This window comes from Rosa chinensis, chromosome 4 (genome assembly GCF_002994745.2).
Source record: "Rosa chinensis cultivar Old Blush chromosome 4, RchiOBHm-V2, whole genome shotgun sequence".
Taxonomy (NCBI): Eukaryota; Viridiplantae; Streptophyta; class Magnoliopsida; order Rosales; family Rosaceae; genus Rosa; species Rosa chinensis.
The window spans coordinates 13,685,980-13,704,162 of record NC_037091.1 but is presented as its reverse complement, the minus strand read 5'-3'; the positions used below and the strand labels follow the sequence as shown (position 1 = coordinate 13,704,162).

Below are 18,183 nucleotides of genomic sequence, written 5' to 3'. Positions count from 1 at the left end.
TTCTTTTATTGAATCATTTGTGAAGTACCAGTACCCGGTTTCGATACTCTCCTAGTGCCCAGATGGGAAAGATATTTCTGTAGGCGGAGTAACTAATCATGCAATTTTTGCTGAAGACTCCCATGATTTGCTGTTGAAATAAACATAGTAAGGCCAAGGTTGTAAACTGTAATGTTATGCCTCTGAACCTTGTACAGTATTTACAATAACAAATACCTGTTGTGGGAAATCTCCATTTTCCATCTGTGAATTAATCAATACCTTTGCTGCTCGATGCAAGGGGATCGGGTCCCTTTCACCCTAGAAGTCACAAAATTGTGCAAAGAAAAGGACACAAATGAGTGTATTCCTACCATTTCTATGGAAACATGGACTTCCCAATCATATGTCAGTAGATATGCTATCAGATCAATAGTTAGGAATTGTTAATTAGTACGATAAAATTCGCGTCATGTTTTTAGAAACTGCGATTCATATAGCATTACTCATGCAGTCATTTTTATATAGGCCTAGCTTTAAATCTGCAATTCATGTTTATATGCAGTCATGTTTACATATGATATATTGTCACACACCTGCCCTGCTTCAATTAGAGCCAACATAGCCCATCCAGTGTTCACTATATGTGGTTTGTTCCCTTCGAGATTTGTGTATACCTATGTATTCAACCATAGCAGAGATATCATTGAAAAACATCATATATGGTTTCCGGAAATGCTGAACAGAGGAGAGTAAAGAAAAAGCTGAACACAGATAGCTAGTAAATTCAACATGGATTTCCAAAACGGCCCTTTACCTTGTTTTGGCATGAAAGAAAGCTCTCTCCCCAGCCACCTGAATCGAGTTGCTTAGATAGCAAGAAATGACATGCTCTTTTAATGCTGTTACTTGTCAGGTAGGTCTTGCCACTAGCCAATAACCCCTTTATTCCAAACCATGTTCCATAGGTGTAGCAAACTCCCCAAGACCCATACCTGGACCATATTGAATTATTAGAGCTCAGTTCATGTTTATAAGTCCAATTTTGGTGTAAGCATTTCAAAATCATATATTGATGAAATGGTTAGAAACAAATTTAACCATGAGCCATCAGGAAGTTGCATGCTCTCGATGAACTGAACTGCCTTTGCAATACATGCTTCTATTTCTTTCTTCCGATGCTCTGGATATAATTTCATGAATGCTTTAAGGCATTCAACTGCTGCTGATGTGCATTCCACGTACCTGCATGTATTCATAAGTGTAGGTAAGGACTTTTTGCATCATTACTTATATAAATGTACCGCACGTCACCAAACTTGTTTACCGAATGATGTGAGAGCATTTCATTTAGTTCAAATTTGGACTCACTCTCAACCCCATTGGTTATCAAATTCAGTGACACTGGTATAAATATGGTTGTTCTTTTGCAAATTGAACACAACTACTTTGTTTTGGGAAAGTACTTCATTGCTATTTTTTATTTCTTACTGATAATCAATAACGATATCTCCAAATGTTTCAGCTGGATTGATCATCTGTTGATATTGAAAGGAAAGTCAGGTTTCCAAAATTAAAAACCAATTATCCACACTTGGTTAGCATACTTCAAATACTTGCTTAAGAACTAAGAATTAATCGTTCATCACCTCCAACCAGGCATAGGATCTTGTGAGTTCATATGATGCAAACCCTCCATTGCTGTTCTGTTGAGTCAAAGAAATAAAATACATGTCATTAATTGCTCTTGCGATTACATAAATACTTTGCAATTGTACTGTCAAATATCACAAGGTCAAGTTGTACCTGTAGGGATAATACAACATTAACAGCATCATACAGTTGATCAGCTGCTATTGCTTCTCCCACAATTTCGCAGGGCAAACGTGATAATAAGAGTGCTGCCTGCAATTAGCTGTTGTTAAGCTACAAAAAAAAATCATATTCATCAGATATTGATGGAGCAACTATTGTTACTTAGGTACCTTCAAACCTTCAGCTGTACAATCTGAGACAGGCCAACCATTGTCTTGAGTGGAGAAGGGCCATCCGCCCTTAGAAATGTGACGGTACCAGTAACTAAGATTGCCATAGCTGTCTCTCCTAATCTATTTAAGTGATTTATCATACCAAAACCCATTTAATGGAAGCTAACGATAATATATATATATGTGTGTGTGTGTGTGTGTGTGTACCTAAAAGCATAAGTTTGAGTTTAATTATGAATACAGTACTTGTGTATTTTTGATGAAATAGTGCGCCTTCTTAAGCACGGAACCATATTCATTCACAAGGTTGGTAGAAAGGATTGCTTGAACAGCCAAAGCAACATCCCAGCATTGGGATCCATTATATCCCTATGTATACATCATCAAAATGTTTAATTACTCACAATATCTTCTGAATATATAGGAAAATAATAATTCATTAATATTATTGAATTCAGGATAATTAACCTGCATTTTCATTCCATCTTCTGCAACCCATAGATAATCTTTGATTCTTGAAAGATGACACTTATATGCTTCTGAATTCTGATCCTCCACCCAACAACAGATCATGTTTAGTACCTGCATGTTTTTGATCATCATAAGCCTTTGAACAAATTACATATTTGACATGGTTCATCACTCTTGCTCATTACAAATTCAATCATATATTCTGGAACTGTAGATTAGTACAATCATCTCCGGTAGCGTAACATGTCAGACAAATACACCATCTTTTTTTAAATTCTAACATGAGTAAATAGTATAGATAAATGATAAAACCTTATTGACAGGTCCAATGCAGATATACTGAGTGTTTTCATCCTCATAGTGTATGTGGTCCATTACAGTGTTGAGAGCTTTTTGCCTGAGCTTAGACAATGGCCATCTCATGAGAAGAGGTTCCCCAACCTTATGAAGACACCCCCAGAGCACGTCCTGTAAAATGGGATGTGGATAATACAAATCCTCCTGCAGATTTATTTACGAGGAATATTGTTTTAGTTTACCTTAGCTGGAATAAATTGAAATGTATGAATCTCATAAAATGGATTTGCAACTGAGAAATCGCTCAATTTAATTTATCCAAACAAAAAATTACAAAAATTATTAGTAGTTGAGCTAATAAAACCTTATATCAATTAGAAATAGTATGAAACCTTACTCCAACAAGAATATTCCAATTATCTAGATCTAACCTAATTAGTTCACCATGCGTGTCCATCTGGAGGTTCACTTCTAAGACCTCATGAAACTCGAACTCTAGTAGAGACCATATTAAACAACTACTGAATCCAGAAGATATATTTTAATCTACCAGAACACAAGCAAAGCCTGGAATGTTATCTCATTGAATTATTTTTCCCAGTAATAACAATTTAAGTAGTAGGCGTACCTTGGCGCATAGATTTCTTGCTTCGTCCCAATCAATCAAGTGATAGGGAAGGGTATAAAGCTCTCTTCTGAGGGATAGAATAAGGCCGTCGATGGGACCAACAAATCTTTTGCCGTATAAATATGACATGGGAAGGTATACCATCCGACAATGACACCACATTCGACCTGCACCATATAATCAATCAATCCCCCTATATAAAGATGAATAATAAAAACTAATCCATTTTATTATCGGGATAAAGTAACACATGAATGATAATGCCTCAAGTATATGTATGGAAGAAAACTAAACCTGGGTGTACTGGAAGAAAGTAAGGTAAAAGCCACAATTCAGGAGGCAGTGGATTGTTACCATCCCATTCATATACACCAAGTACCTGCCATGCATAAATTCTTAGTCAACTAACTAGCAAAATAGTATCCGAGTGATCAACTTTCATCCCTAGCAATGAGTGGTAAAGATCGATAGGGTGTTTGCCAAGTTCATTATATTCAATAGAACGGTAGACTAAGACGGGGATTTAAACTATGAGCCTGAGTGTCAAGATGAATATATACTTGCTATATGGAGCTACAAACCCCATCATGTTGCGTTTGAACCAAAACCCTAACTACAAGTATTGCCATTCAGAATTTAAGCTAATTACGTACGTGAACTTAAGAAATAACACACTTTGATAATGCATGACACTAATTAGTACTAGCTACTCAATCGTTAGTAACTCAAATCCCTAGTTATTGTAGTATTATAGAGCTGCCGCCACCATGTACAGTAACCTTAACATATAATATATAGCAATATCAGATATATATATATACATATTAAGCTACACAAGTTTGACCTTTGAAGCTTATTATTTTTGAAAAGAGTTTAATTAATATATATGTTTGTACTTTGTAGTGATAAAGAATAACAAAAAAATTTAATAAAGGTTGATTAAATTAATTCAAATATTGACATTTCAGCCTCTTTTCTTTGTTTCTTGCTTAGGTTTGTCTCTGAATTATAATGTCAATTTGATTAATAAATAGGACCACACGGGTTTCACTAAACAAATGATACATGCATATCAGGACCATAGTAATAATGAAGATATAAATGAGGTGTTGCGGCCACATTGTAGGGCAAAAGGGCGGGCAATGCCAAATGCTAGCAATTCGAATACTGATCTGCAGAGAATTAATTCTAAGGTTTAGGTGCTGGAGCTTACTGAGAGCCACATCTTTCCCCATGATGGGATGGTGGTAACTCCTCCACGGTGAAGAATCCATTTTCTTGCCTTCTCCATGGTGTCCTCACCGCCGTCCATCTCCTCTCCGAGCAATCTCAGACTCACATAGGACAGAGCTGTACAAAACATTGTACTTGGCCCTTCTATATGGAGTCCCCATCCACCGTCTTTGTTCTGCATGCAATTCATTAGTTGCAATTATACATGGGAGTACGTATTCACCTTTGGTTAATTAGAGCAACTCCAACAACTTTCTCATATCTTGATTTTTTTCCATTTTAGAGAAAAATTTGGCTGTTTTACTCCAACAAATTCTCTATAATTACCCCTAAAATAGAGATAGTTATGAGATAGAAAACAAAATTTCTTATATTTACAACAATCTGTAAAATTTTAGGGAAGGATTTAAGGAAAAATTATGGAATCTGTAAAATAAAAAATCTGTTGGAATTGGAGCAGAATTTTTTTTGGAGATTTTAATTTTTAATTCCCTATAATATAGAAATTATAGGAAAGCTGTTGGAGATGCTCTTAGATGCAAGTACTAATTAGTTCAATACAATAAATGCAAGTATGTGCACTTGAATTAATGTTTCAAAAAATAATAATAAAAACTTTCAAAGTAAGTTTATTTGTTTGATTTTTTTTTTTAAGTAAGGGCCGGTGCAGCTCTCCCTAATCCTTTACAAAGTACACGAATTTGTTTGATTATGAGGGAGGAAAAAGTTTGAATTTAAGACATCATCAGTCTGAAAGGAGATATTATGGCAACACAATTTTTTTTTTTAATTTTTAAATAATTTTTGCTATTTAAGTGCTTATACAATTATACTGATCATTCTCAAAAAAAAAAAAAAAAAAAAAGGGTCTTTATACTGATCGAAAACCACTTACTAGAAACATTTAGAATATAGCAAATTGCTTTTTAGCACTTGGCTAAGTTATCAATACAGGTGCTAGATTATAGTTTTGACAATTAGTATAACATCCATAATCGTTGAAAGAGAATGTTGGCCATAGTACATAGTACCGCCAGCAGCTTCAAATTAAAATGGATTGTGGATACTAATTAATATTCCATACAAATAAGATAACATATCGCACGAATTGGGTGTAGTTTGGTTTAACATAATATATACAAACCTCCAAATAAATTACACACTACTGGGAATCGACTAGTTTCCATTTTCGAAGGTCAATTGATTGGATTTGGTAGCTCATTATTATATATGATTTATTAATAATTATTTAGAAGATAATTGGTTCCTACTAAATGGCTGAAATATGTCAGCCTTGTTTGTTTCTCATTCAGAATGAACTTACTAAAGCAAACTAAACTACCCACCTCATGTAATATTATGACAGGTGGCATTTGAAAAATACAAAATCAAACTTCAAGGAATTGAAAATGGAAAGAATGAAGTGATATGATGCAATACCTGATGGTTATAAAGATAGCGGCGGATCTCCTTTGAATGCTCGTGTGACAAGATTGCATCAAGGTCCCCTGTTACAGATAATCCAATAACCTACGACACGGCACCAATATTATTAATTGATTAATTAACTTAATTAATATATGTGCATCATGTGATTGCTTGAGATTAGTGAATAAAGTAGAGATGAATCGATCTTGTAACGTAAACAACAAAATATAGAGATTATATTAAATCCCAGAGCTTTATGTTTTGCTAGGGTTTTCTTTTTTAAGTTGAGAGCTCGGGAGAAGTTCTAATAATATCGAGTGTTAGGGCAAATGTTGCATCATGGGAATTATACATCTCTACAGACAATAATTCTTAATTTCATTTTAATTTATTTACGTTGCTCTCGATCAAGTTTGTAGTAGGCGTAGAGTACTAGCTTCAAAGGAAAACAACATATGTAGTTGAATGAGCTCATCCAAATTTTGTCCTTAATTATGTATCGTTTTCATTATTCAAACAATTTTAAAGACACTACTAATAATTATTATCACAAAAAAAATTAACAAATTGGAGATGGTTTATTCATATGTACAATTGTACCAAAGAAGTGGATGGTTAGTTAAGAGAATATATGTTAATTTTTACTAAAATATACATTCATTTGCTAGTTTCTTTTATAAAATGTTTCTTTCGAGAGTTAAGATTTTTACGTCTCACTAATTGACTAATTAGGTGCAGTTCTTTGTTCCTAACTTTCTTTTAGGATTTGACTAAATTCAGTTTAGTCCCTCGAACTTTAGGGCTAAAATCACTTTGGTCCTTGACACTTTTTTTTTTAATCACGATGGTCCCTAAGCTTCTAAATTACATCACTGTCATCCAAAATTTGACTTTGACTCCGAACATGACGTCATGTGCTTACTTGGAGCAGGCATGGGGCCCCAGTTTTCAGATTTTGACCCTCTAAGAAGGGTATAATTGACATTTTCCCTGCCTCCCCTTATCGTCTTCTTCTTCTTCTTCTCTCTCTCTCTCTCTCTCTCTCTCTTCCATCTCAATCTTCTTCTTTTTTCAGATTTTATTCTGATTCTCGTTCACCCAACACTTCCAATTTCTTGAAACTTTTGTGCACAAACGAATTCACCCAACTCTTCCCATTCATTCATTCATCCAATCGCATCACCTCACCCTTTTGAAACTCCACCACTAAAAGACTATCACCAGCCATTAATTCCTATATTCCATCACTTCCTCTTCATTTTACCCATACCAATATCAATACCAGATTTATACCAATACCCATATTAGATTCATACCCATACTTCATACTAGATTCATACCCGTATCATATTCCATCAATTCCTCTTCATTTCATCAAGATGTCATCAAGAAGTTTCTTTTTGTTCAAATTGACAGCAGCTATTCTGCTCCAACACCACAAGAACAGTCACTTGTCATACATAAATCCCAAAAACCACTGGAACAACAGTGAATATAAAATCTCAGAATTCTAATTTCTTCAAAGTACTTCTTCGAATCTCAGCTAAACTCGAATTCTAGTATACAGAGGAGGTAGAGCTCAATGAGAGGATTTTTTTTGGTACCTTACCCATGCCCGATAATAACCATAGCCACCAAAAATCGCTGTGAAACCGACGGAACCACCGAAGCCTTCGATCTTCGTTTCTCAATCATTAATCGTCGTTTGTACAAATGAGGACCATAGGAAGATCAGCGTCGGTATTAAGGTTGAGATTGATTGGAAGGTTTTGAGTATCTCATCTTCAGCAGCGACCCGAATCCTCCGCTAACTCCTCCTTCTCCTCCTCTCACGGCAATATGTCGTCATTCCGAAGGTCCGTCGATAGCTGGGCTTGGTTCTGAGAAAAGATCGTGCCAGTCACCATTGGAGAAAAGACAGCCATTGTGTGGCCCAAGGAGTTGAGGATCGGAGCTCCGGTGAGGTGGGGAGCCTCCTCGACGAGGTGGGAAGTTGATAAAAGTTTCGAATTGGATCTTGGAGATCTTGCTATGGGTTATAGAGGTGGGTCGGGATTGGGTCAAGTTATTGTGGTTGTGATTTGAGGGCAAAGAGGACATGGGTGAGAGAGAGAGAGAGAGGAGCTCTCGGGTTTCGGGAAGAGAGATGAGGAAAAGAGTATTAAGGGTTAGTTTGGGAATTTCATCCAAAAGTGAGGGTTGAGGCTGAACAATGGGGCCCCATGTCAGCTCTAAGTCAGCACATGACGTCATGTTCGGAGTCAAAGTCAAATTTTGGACGACGATGATGTAGTTTGGAAGCTTAGGGACCATCGTGATTAAAAAAAAAAGTCAGGGACCAAAGTGATTTTAGCCCTAAAGTTCGAGGGACTAAACTGAATTTAGTTCTTTATTTTATAAAAAGTTTCTCGCCCTGTCTAGTTTGCCTAGAAATTTCAATAATATGTATTTAAATTGTTCTTTCATAGTACATCAATCGATAAACATAAATGTATGTAGGTGCTAATGACCGAAAAACATTGAGCCTCAAGCTTTTTGAATATAAAACCTTCTTTCATTGATTTCAAAGTTTAGCGAGGAATTTGTCAAAATAATGAAGGAGGATGTTAAAAAAGGAAAAGAGAGTAGGAAATAGCCCACATGCATGTCATATCTTCTCACATTTTTCTTTGGACCATCAATAATGTAACCTGTGTTCTATAAAATTATATAGTATTGGTATTAATCATACATGCAAACAAACATTTGGTTGATATTATGGTATATATAACATATATTACATAAATATTGATAAAGATGAATATGACTATGATATAGAATTCATCCACATATTATCGGTTGGGACTTGGGACCATTAAAATGATAACTGTAAAAGGAACAAAGAAATAGTTTGTTTTTTATTTGTAAACATCGATCGATCAGAAACTATATAATACAAACTTTAGTTTGGGTGGTGCTATTCACACACCCCTTCTATTTTTCTAATACTTTAATTTAATTTTCTTTTAAAAATTACCCTATACCCTCCCTTGCAATTATGTTCCTTTTTCGTATTTCTTTTTTCTATTTGACAAGTCAATCATGAATAAACCATCATTAGACAATAAATCAATTTTTTTTTCTAGAGAAGTTTTTGATTGAAAAAAAAATAATCGAAAAGAGTTTTGAAGTCCTCTGTGCCTACGGGAAAATAAGGGTTTAGGATTTGAGGATGATTGAATTGCCAAATAGAAAAGAAAAAAGAAAAAAGAAAAAAAAAACTTAATTGCAAGAGAGGGTAGTTAGGGTAATTTGTAAAAAAAATTGATTTAAAGTAATAGAAAAATAGAGGGGTTGTGTGAATAGAGAAAAATGGTGTGTAAATAGCACCACCCTTTATTTTTCTTAATACAAATTATACCCACCATATAATTTTAATTAAAAATGATTAAGACATTTTTTTTAATTTTTTTTAATTAAATGTATCCATTTGACAAAAAAAGGGGACCATATATATATATATATATATATATATATATATATATATATATATATATATATATATATATATATATAAGATGAAAATGAATTATTCATTTACTTATGTGTATATGTATGTATGAAATAATTCTATCTGATTTCATGGCATATGCATGTCAATGACTCAGGCATAATTCTTGCAAGCTAGAGTTAATCTACAATCTATTAAGACCAATAGTTCAAGCAAATCTTTTCGACACTGGTTGCGTGGATTGAATATCAATGATATTTCGAGATACATATTGTTGATCATTTTACTAAGGGTGATGCTATTCGCACACCCATTTTATCTATTCACACACCCCTTCTATTTTTTCATTACTTTAATACAATATTTTTTTTACAAATTAGCCTAACTACCCTCTCTTGTAATTATGTTTCTTTTTCTTTTTTCTATTTGGCAAGTCAATCATGAATTAAACATCATTACATAATAAACTAATTTTTCTCGTGAATGTCATTGCTGATTAGAAAAAAAAAAAAAAAAAAAAAATGATAGGCAGGACGAAGTGCAATCTGTAAAAAGTTCTACAATTAGTGTGGCAAAGTTTAGGGCTCAGATAAAAAACACGATGTAACTGAGTTTGGGGATGGGTTAAATACTGTTTAATCCCTATACTTGTAGGATTTCATCGTTTCAGTCCCTGATTTTCGAATTTCACCTTAATAGTCTCTGAACTCCCAATTTCCCCCCAATTAGTCCCTGCCGTCAAGCATCCATCAAAAACTCCATTATCTTCCCCTAAAAAGTCTATTATACCCTCAATTACTTAAAAAAAAAAAAAAAAAACTATCTTCTTCTCTTTTTTATTATTTTTTTTCTTTTTACCTCTTATTCTTCCGGCTCTCTTACCTCCTTCTATTCATCTCCTCATCGAGATGGTTTCAATCCACACACCTTCAAGAATGAAATGAAAAAAAGAAATAAAAGAGAGAGAAAAAATAAATTAAAAAAAAAAGAGTAAGTGAGGGCATAATAGACATTTTGGTAACTTTAACAGAAAATTTTGACGGCAGGGACCAATTGGGAGGAAATTAAGAGTTCAGTGACTTTTTAGGTGAAATTCGAAGGTCAGGGACTGAAACGATGAAACCCTATAACTATAGGGAGTAAACAGTATTTAATCCTTTGGGGATTTATGTATGTCATCATAACTACTATACAAAACTGAAGAAAGATATAAACATATCACATAAACTAAAGGAGATCCAAAATCTCACATCTGATTAAGCAATGTTAATTCAAGATACCATTCCCAGTGACATAAAACATTTTGTAGAGTGATGATATGACTAAAGTCAAAACGAATCAAAGCGTCAATAATTTCAAAATTATCAATCAACTCAAGTCAAAACCATGATTAGTAAGCAAGCCATACCAAAATCAAGCTAAGATGAACAGAACGCACAAATTTAAAGCCCCTAATCCATCAAATTGCTGAGAAATTGATCTTTTTAGTTGAGAGCGATTGATTGAAATACACCAAATAATTTCAGTTAGAATCTTACTAGGAATGATAGATTCAAAGGGGCTCAAATGATCACTAAATTAATATTTTTCTTCCATGTTTCAATTGCAAATAAGATGTAATTTTTTTTTCCAAAGATGGGTCTAAAGTGACTTATTTAGCCATAATTAAACTTCAAAGCATCACGTTAGAGAGATAGAATGACTATGCTAGAGAAGTTTTTGATGGAAAATAAAAGAGAAAATTGTAATGAGTTTTGAAATTCTCTGTGTCTGCAGGAAAATAAGGGTTTAGGATTTGGAGATAATTGACTTGCCATATAGAAAAAAAAAAAAAACACTTGCCCATATAGAAAAAAAAAAAACAAAACAAAACAAAACTGCAAGGGAGGGTAGTTAGGGTAATTTGTAAAAAAAAAAGTAAAGTAATAGATAAATAAAGGGAGTATGTGAATCAAGGTTCTAAAAAATGCTAGGCGCTAGTCGGGGGTGACCCGGGGACTAGCGCCTAGGGGCCTAGGCGGTTTTTATTTTTTTTAATTTTTTAATTATTTTATGATATAAACTTAATAAATATTAATTTTTAATCACCTAACATGCATGACTTATCTCAAGCCATGACTTATCTCAAGGCTTGTCAGCCGGCAATTAATATAAAGCTCTAGTTGTCAACCACTAGTCTACTACACCCACTTATTTCTTAAAAGAAAATAGGAAAAAAGGAAAAAAAAAACAAACCACCCCTACCCCCACATGTCTTATCTTCTTCATCTCTCTTCTTTCTTTTTCTCATCTTCTGCATCTCTCTTTTTCTCTCATGGTCTGCATTCTTCATCTTTCTTCTTTCCTTACTCTCTTCTGTCTCTTGTTCACTGAAATGGAAGTATCGAACCCAGAAATCTGCTTGAGCCTTGAGGACGTCTGCTTTGCTGCTTGAAGAATTGAAGATTGCAAATTGAAAGCCCAGAAAGTATTCAAACTTCAAAGCACTATGTTGGAGAGAGAGAGAGAGAATAGAGGGAGAGAGGCTGTGCGGCAAGGTTGGTGTATAGGTTTCTGATCGGTTTGGTTTTGTGTTTTGTGGAAGAGTTGAAAAAAAAAAAAAAAAAAGCACTGAAACACCTAATCGTCGACCGCCCAGCGCCCAGAGAGACCCGCCCAACGCCGTCCAGCACCGCCTAGGTGACTGACTTTCTGCCCAGCGCCTAGCTTGATCGACTAGGCCAAAATCGGAACGGGGTGGAGTCGCCTAGCGACTAGGCGCCGCCTAGCCCATTTTTTAGAACCTTGATGTGAATAGAGAAAATGAGTGTGCGAATAGCACCGCCCTTTTACTAATAGCTTAAGTTTTGGAATAATTAAGTCTACATCTGAGATGGCAATAATTAAAATTTTGTTGGCAATAGAAATGAAGGATACAAAACCTCCAGTAATCTATTATTCTTCTTAGGGAAAATGGTCCATACGTTACCTCATATTTGCCTCCTCATAACTTTCGGTACCTCAACTTTAAAAAATGTCAATACGGTACTTAAGGTTCTGACCCCGACCTAACTTTGGTACCTAGAGCCGTTAGCTTCGTTACTGCGTCTGCCAGCTGGCAATTTTAAACTTAAAATGACCAATTTACCCTTTACTCTTTTTTTTCTTCTTTTTTTTTTTACATGAATGCGAATGATGAATGTTCATTGTCACTTCCTCCTTGCTTATTAGTTCTTCTTTCTTACTTCTTCATTTCAATCATCCTTGAGAGCCAGCAGCAACAACAAGGATTGATCCTCTCTATCTTGCCGCACTTCAACTTTGAACCATCTTCTTCAAGTTTCAGTCAAGAGAGAGAATCCAGACACACCTTATAAAGGCCAACCCAAATCATCAAATTTCAAACCTCTTCTTATCTTTCTGGGTTTCTTTCCTCCTTTGCTTTTCTGGGTTTTCTTCCCCAATTTGATTCCAATCTCGTCCCACCTAGTTAACTTGAAACTAAAGAAAAATCAAACCCATTTCCTTCTTTCTAAAAACCCCATAATGCTTCTCTGCTAAACCCCTATTTCTTGACATTTCTTCCTCTCTTTCTTAGGAAAAAAAAAATCAAACCCACAAGAGAGGGAGCCATTTTTGTTTGATGGGTGTGTTTTTATTTTAAAGAGGCTCGAGAACATTAATCCTGAGCGTGGTCGTCATGGCCGGAACGTCTGTGGCCTCCAACACTTTGTTTCTGAACGTTTCAATCTTTCTCTGAATGTTTGGGTCTATTGTAAATTTGTAATGGGTTTAGTTCGATTTCAATTGGGGAATTTCATGAATTTAATGAGGATGATTGCCTAGATTTGTTTCTTAGAATCTGGGAACTGGGTTGAATTAATCAAGGGATGTATTCGAAGGCTAACTACCCTGATAGGAGCATAAAATGCAACGAATTTACAGTTCAAACCTTTATACTTTTACTTAGTTTATTCCTTAAAAAGATCAATTTAACTTCGTTATTTTGTTAGGTACTTTGAGAAGCAGTTAAGGAGAAATCAGAGCTACTGTGGGACAATCAAGGCACTTCACATGAAGTAGTGATGCAAAGGATGGAGTCTGATCATTCATTGGTCCTAAAACTCAAGAGAAGATTGAGAGAGTTGCCGTGCAAAACAATTGCAGAGAAGCAGAAAACAGAGTATTAGAATCTGCCTTATTTTCTTCTGTTTTGGGAAGCTATTTTGAAGAAATTTCGAGTGGAGTTATGAAGAAAGGCCTAGCAATATTTGAATACCATATGTTCTTCTATAACTGCAAGCAAAGATTTGGTCCAGAATGAAAAAAAGGAAGCGGAGGCTGTGCTCAAATTTGGTACCCTGAGAAGACTGTTTCCATCAGCTTTTCAGGAGGCTTTTTCAAGGACTTCTTTACTGGAATTAAATGAGGAAAATCATGAATTTATCTGCCCATATTTGAAGAATATATGTTGTAGAGCAGTTAAAAATCAAGAATCATCCAGAAAGATGGTGGAATGCATAAGTTATGATGCTGCAAAGATGAGCAGAGGATAAAAAAAAATCTGGAATTTCTGACGAGTCTTTCTGCGAAGCGTTTTCAAGACCGTCGTTGGGCCACATTTCAAGAAGCTTTCTAGAAGGTTTTGCAGGGTTTTAAAGGGTGACATCAGGAGTATTATGTCGCAGAATATCACCTTCGAATCTATTGGGAACCCTTGTCAAACATGGAGAGGAGAATCAATCTTAGTTGAGAAAGGAAAGTGAATTAAAGGCTATATTTTCTGAAGATATTCTTGACAGATTTTGGGACAAATTTTATTGGATTTTTTCTGCGTTATACTTATCAAGAGATGGTTAGAAAGACTTAAGGAAGGTTCAGAAGATTGTGTGGCAGCTAAGCAAGTGGAATTGGAGAAGAATAAGGAAAACTCAACCCGGTTGTGAGGAGGAAAGCTAGGGGTTTGTAAACCATAAAAATAGGAGGCTTCTTTGCGTCATTGGCAGAGCATATCATACAGATTTCACGCCTCAAAAAAACCCTAGCTCTCTGATTTTCGAAGCTCCATACAAGCATAAGAAAAAGAAGCCGCCAAAGTCGCCATCTGCCACCACCGTGAACATCCATCTTCAAGCAACATCCACCGTGTCTCTTCACTCCCTTTTCTGCGACTTTGTCTTCTTATTTTCAATATGTTACTATGTGTTTACCTTAGAACAATGAGTAGCTAAATACTTTTGTGTTGGGGGCTTGTTTGAAGCCCTAAACTATGGTTCAAGCTTCATAATAAATTTCTATGTTTTAGTTACTTTGTCAATGAGATTGTTCTTTGGTTATGGATTAGATGAGTCTTTTATATGTATGTTTTATGTGGTTGCAAACATATAGGATATGCATGTAATTGGTGCTAGGTTAAATAGCAATTCACCTAATAGTTTTGTGATTTTAACCGAAGTAGTAAAGCCTCTCGCCAAGGTGTGTACCAAAGATGAGGAATGCAACTAGACACGCTTGTTGTACTAGTTTGTACACTTAGATTGACATCCTTCCATATGTGCTTAATGCTTTAGAACTTGCTAAATGTAGGTGCCGCTTGTGATCTCTATGTTGCATGTTTTCAAAAGGTTCTAAAAACGGCGCTTGTTCTTGTTAGAACAATATAGGGAAGTAATATAAGGTACTTAGCTTGCTTCTAGCTTTGTAACTTGGTCAATCTCTTTCTCATGACTTTGTAATAAACATAGGAAGAAAAATTGGAACTTGGATTGTGTTTAGTGGTGAATAATGAACTCCTAACTGCTCATCATCATATTCACGACTTTATTTTAGATTCATATTTTGTTCTTACTTTATTTTCAGGATAATTAATCAACAATTTCCCTCCAATTGTGTTTTGCAATTCATTTTTATTACAGTTTCTAGTTTTCTTTGTTTTGTAGGTTACATAAATAGAAGGTGAACTTTTGATCCTTGGAGTAGAAAGATCCCTTACTTTCACTACTACAACTTGACATCAGCTTCATTCTCTAAAAGCAACGAGACAATCTAAATCAAACCTAGAAAAAACAAATCAGAAAAACCAAACAATCATCAGAGGTTGAGGAGAGTTAAGCCTAGGCTCAAAGTTATGCCTCGTTGGGGAGATCGATTATGTCCAGACTAGCAGCAATGTAGCCCTTCATCGCAGACTCAAAGTTTGGTTGTTGTGCTATGTGGTGATAGTTGCAGATCTAGTTGTTTTAGATGTCAAGGAGTGCTCTAGCGCAGACTTTTGTCAGCATGCTTCTGTTAGCTGCTGGTGTGTGGCGAAGTATAAACTCTTCTTCTTCTTCTTCATGTTCTTATAGTGGCTTTCGGGTTGAAGGCTATAGGACTAAAGAGAGAGAGATTTCTTAGAATCTGGGAACTGGGTTTAATTAATCAAGGGATGTATTATATTGGGTCAGCTTTAATTTTTCATCCACCATTGCAATTTCATTGTTTAATAATGTAAAGGAAGTTTGGAGACTTATACGTTCCAGTTTTCATGAGAAAAGAGAGAGAGAGAGAGAGAGAGAGAGAGAGAGAGAGAGAGAGAGAGAGAAAGAGAGAGAGAGAGACTTAAGGTCCCTATTCTTCTGGATTTCATCTATGGAGATGATTTGCAGAGAGAGAGAGAGAGAGATGAACAGAGATAAAAGATTGAGTTTAAGATTTTATTCAAAAAAATAAAATTTGAGTTAAGATGTGAATAGACGAAAATACCCTTCAAAAATTGCTAGCTGGCAAACACCATAACGGAGCTAACGGCTCTAGGTACCAAAGTTAAGTCGGGGTCAAAAACTCAAGTACCATATTGATATTTTTTACAGCTGAGGTACCGAAAGTTATAAGGAGGCAAAGATGGGATACCGTACGGACTATTTTCCCTTCTTTTTATTTTATTTTGCATCTTAGGGTTGTTGGGGTTGTGTGAGTTACAAGTCAAAAATATGAAACGTGGAAGACCCACAATAAAAAAGAGACACAATAATATAAGATATATAAGTTTGTGGATTACTCTAAATAGTATCATGACATGTGATAAAACCTCACATTTGTTGTTGCTACTTGCTAAAGTAGTTAATTTGGGGTTACGTGAGGAGAGTATCAATACTCTGTCCTACCCTTAACAATGAAAGTACACTGTTGCACAACATCTTTTAACATCTCTCTATGCAAGACGGGACGTGCACATTATTGTTAATATTATGATTTTTTTTTCTTGGTAAAAGAAAAACTTAAAAATTTTACTTCTATATAGGGGAAGGTTCTGAAGAGGACGTCCGCAACCCAGAAAAAGTGTGGACGTCCCTCCTCCGGGCTCGATCAAGCTTCGACGGCGGCGTTTCTGTTGTCGAACAGAACCAGGCCACGATGTGGAGCAGTTCAGAAGCGGCTAGATTCATCGACGAAGGGTTTAAAGTGGAGCTCGATGAGCTTCCATGGTTTCCGGTGAGCTCGGCGCGCATCGCTGAGAATCCAATCAGCTGAGCCTTCACCTAGATGGTGACACCGTCCGTGATGTCCAGGCGGTCGTCCGACAACTACAGCACAGCCGTCGCCACCTTCTTGACACCGAAGGAGGAACGTCCGCACTTTTTCTGGGTTGCGGACGTCCTCTTCAGAACCTTCCCCTATATATATATATATTTTATTTATATATTTTGACTGGAAATAGATCATACCTAATACACTAAAAGATCTAATTTATTAATTCAACAACATTTAGGGTTTAGGATTAAACTCTACGTACGTACCAAGCCAGGTAGAAGAAACAAAGGACCGCCAAGTCATCAGGCCATAAACCATCCTCAGCCTGAAGAGTCGAGTAAAATCTCAACCCCCTCCTCAATGTGGTTGCTACTACTTCTTCATTAATTTCTTCTTCACTTTTTATTTTCACTTGAGCTGGTAGCTCCATTCGATCACTTTCTTTCTCCTTTCCAAACTACATAAACACATGCACAAACGTAAACAACTTCTCGATGATGAAGTATTACTCATTAATACATGAACTAGTACGTACCTGAAGTCTCATTAATAGATCAGAACTATGTTTGGATCGAAAACGATTGTTATGAAACTTAAGACGTGCTTTTTCCACTTGAGCTCTCTCTTCCGGTGTTCCGAGATTCGGGTCGAACTCCCAGAATTGTCTCCCGATGTGATTATTCACACTTGTGAGCCATGGATTACCATCTCTTCCTCCTTCTGAAACCTTCAACCTCCACATTTTTGATGGCCAAACAGTATGTTTAGTGTGAGTGATTTTGAATTTGTGAGGATGATAAGTTTATCACACTAGCTTATTTATATACATTTTGCAGGTGATAGGATTACCAAAGTACCCCATGCCATCCATATGTTTTCGAACTGTTGAGTTTTGTTTTGTCCAATGGCACATTGGCACATGATCCTCAATCAATCCATCTATCCATCCTAATCAGTGGCCCTCCCGCACAGTAATTATGATTAAGGATACACTATTTTTATTGATCCGAAACCTAAAGGGTAACCTTAGTAAAATTGGCTAAGAAAAAAAACATAGAATTCGGTCAACAAATGTCCTTAGTTTTTTTTTTTAAGGGGTGGATTATAACCCTCATAGTCACATAAGCTTTTTCAGAAAACACAGGACAACAATTTCATTAATAACAAAATTATAAATA

At 35.6% G+C, this 18,183-nt stretch overlaps 1 pseudogene; it reads right to left on the bottom strand.

The window, feature by feature from the left end:
* Window positions 1-8: 8 nt before the first annotated feature.
* Window positions 9-17,773, bottom strand: LOC112200889 (annotated as a pseudogene).
* Between the last annotated feature and the right edge of the window lie 410 nt (window positions 17,774-18,183).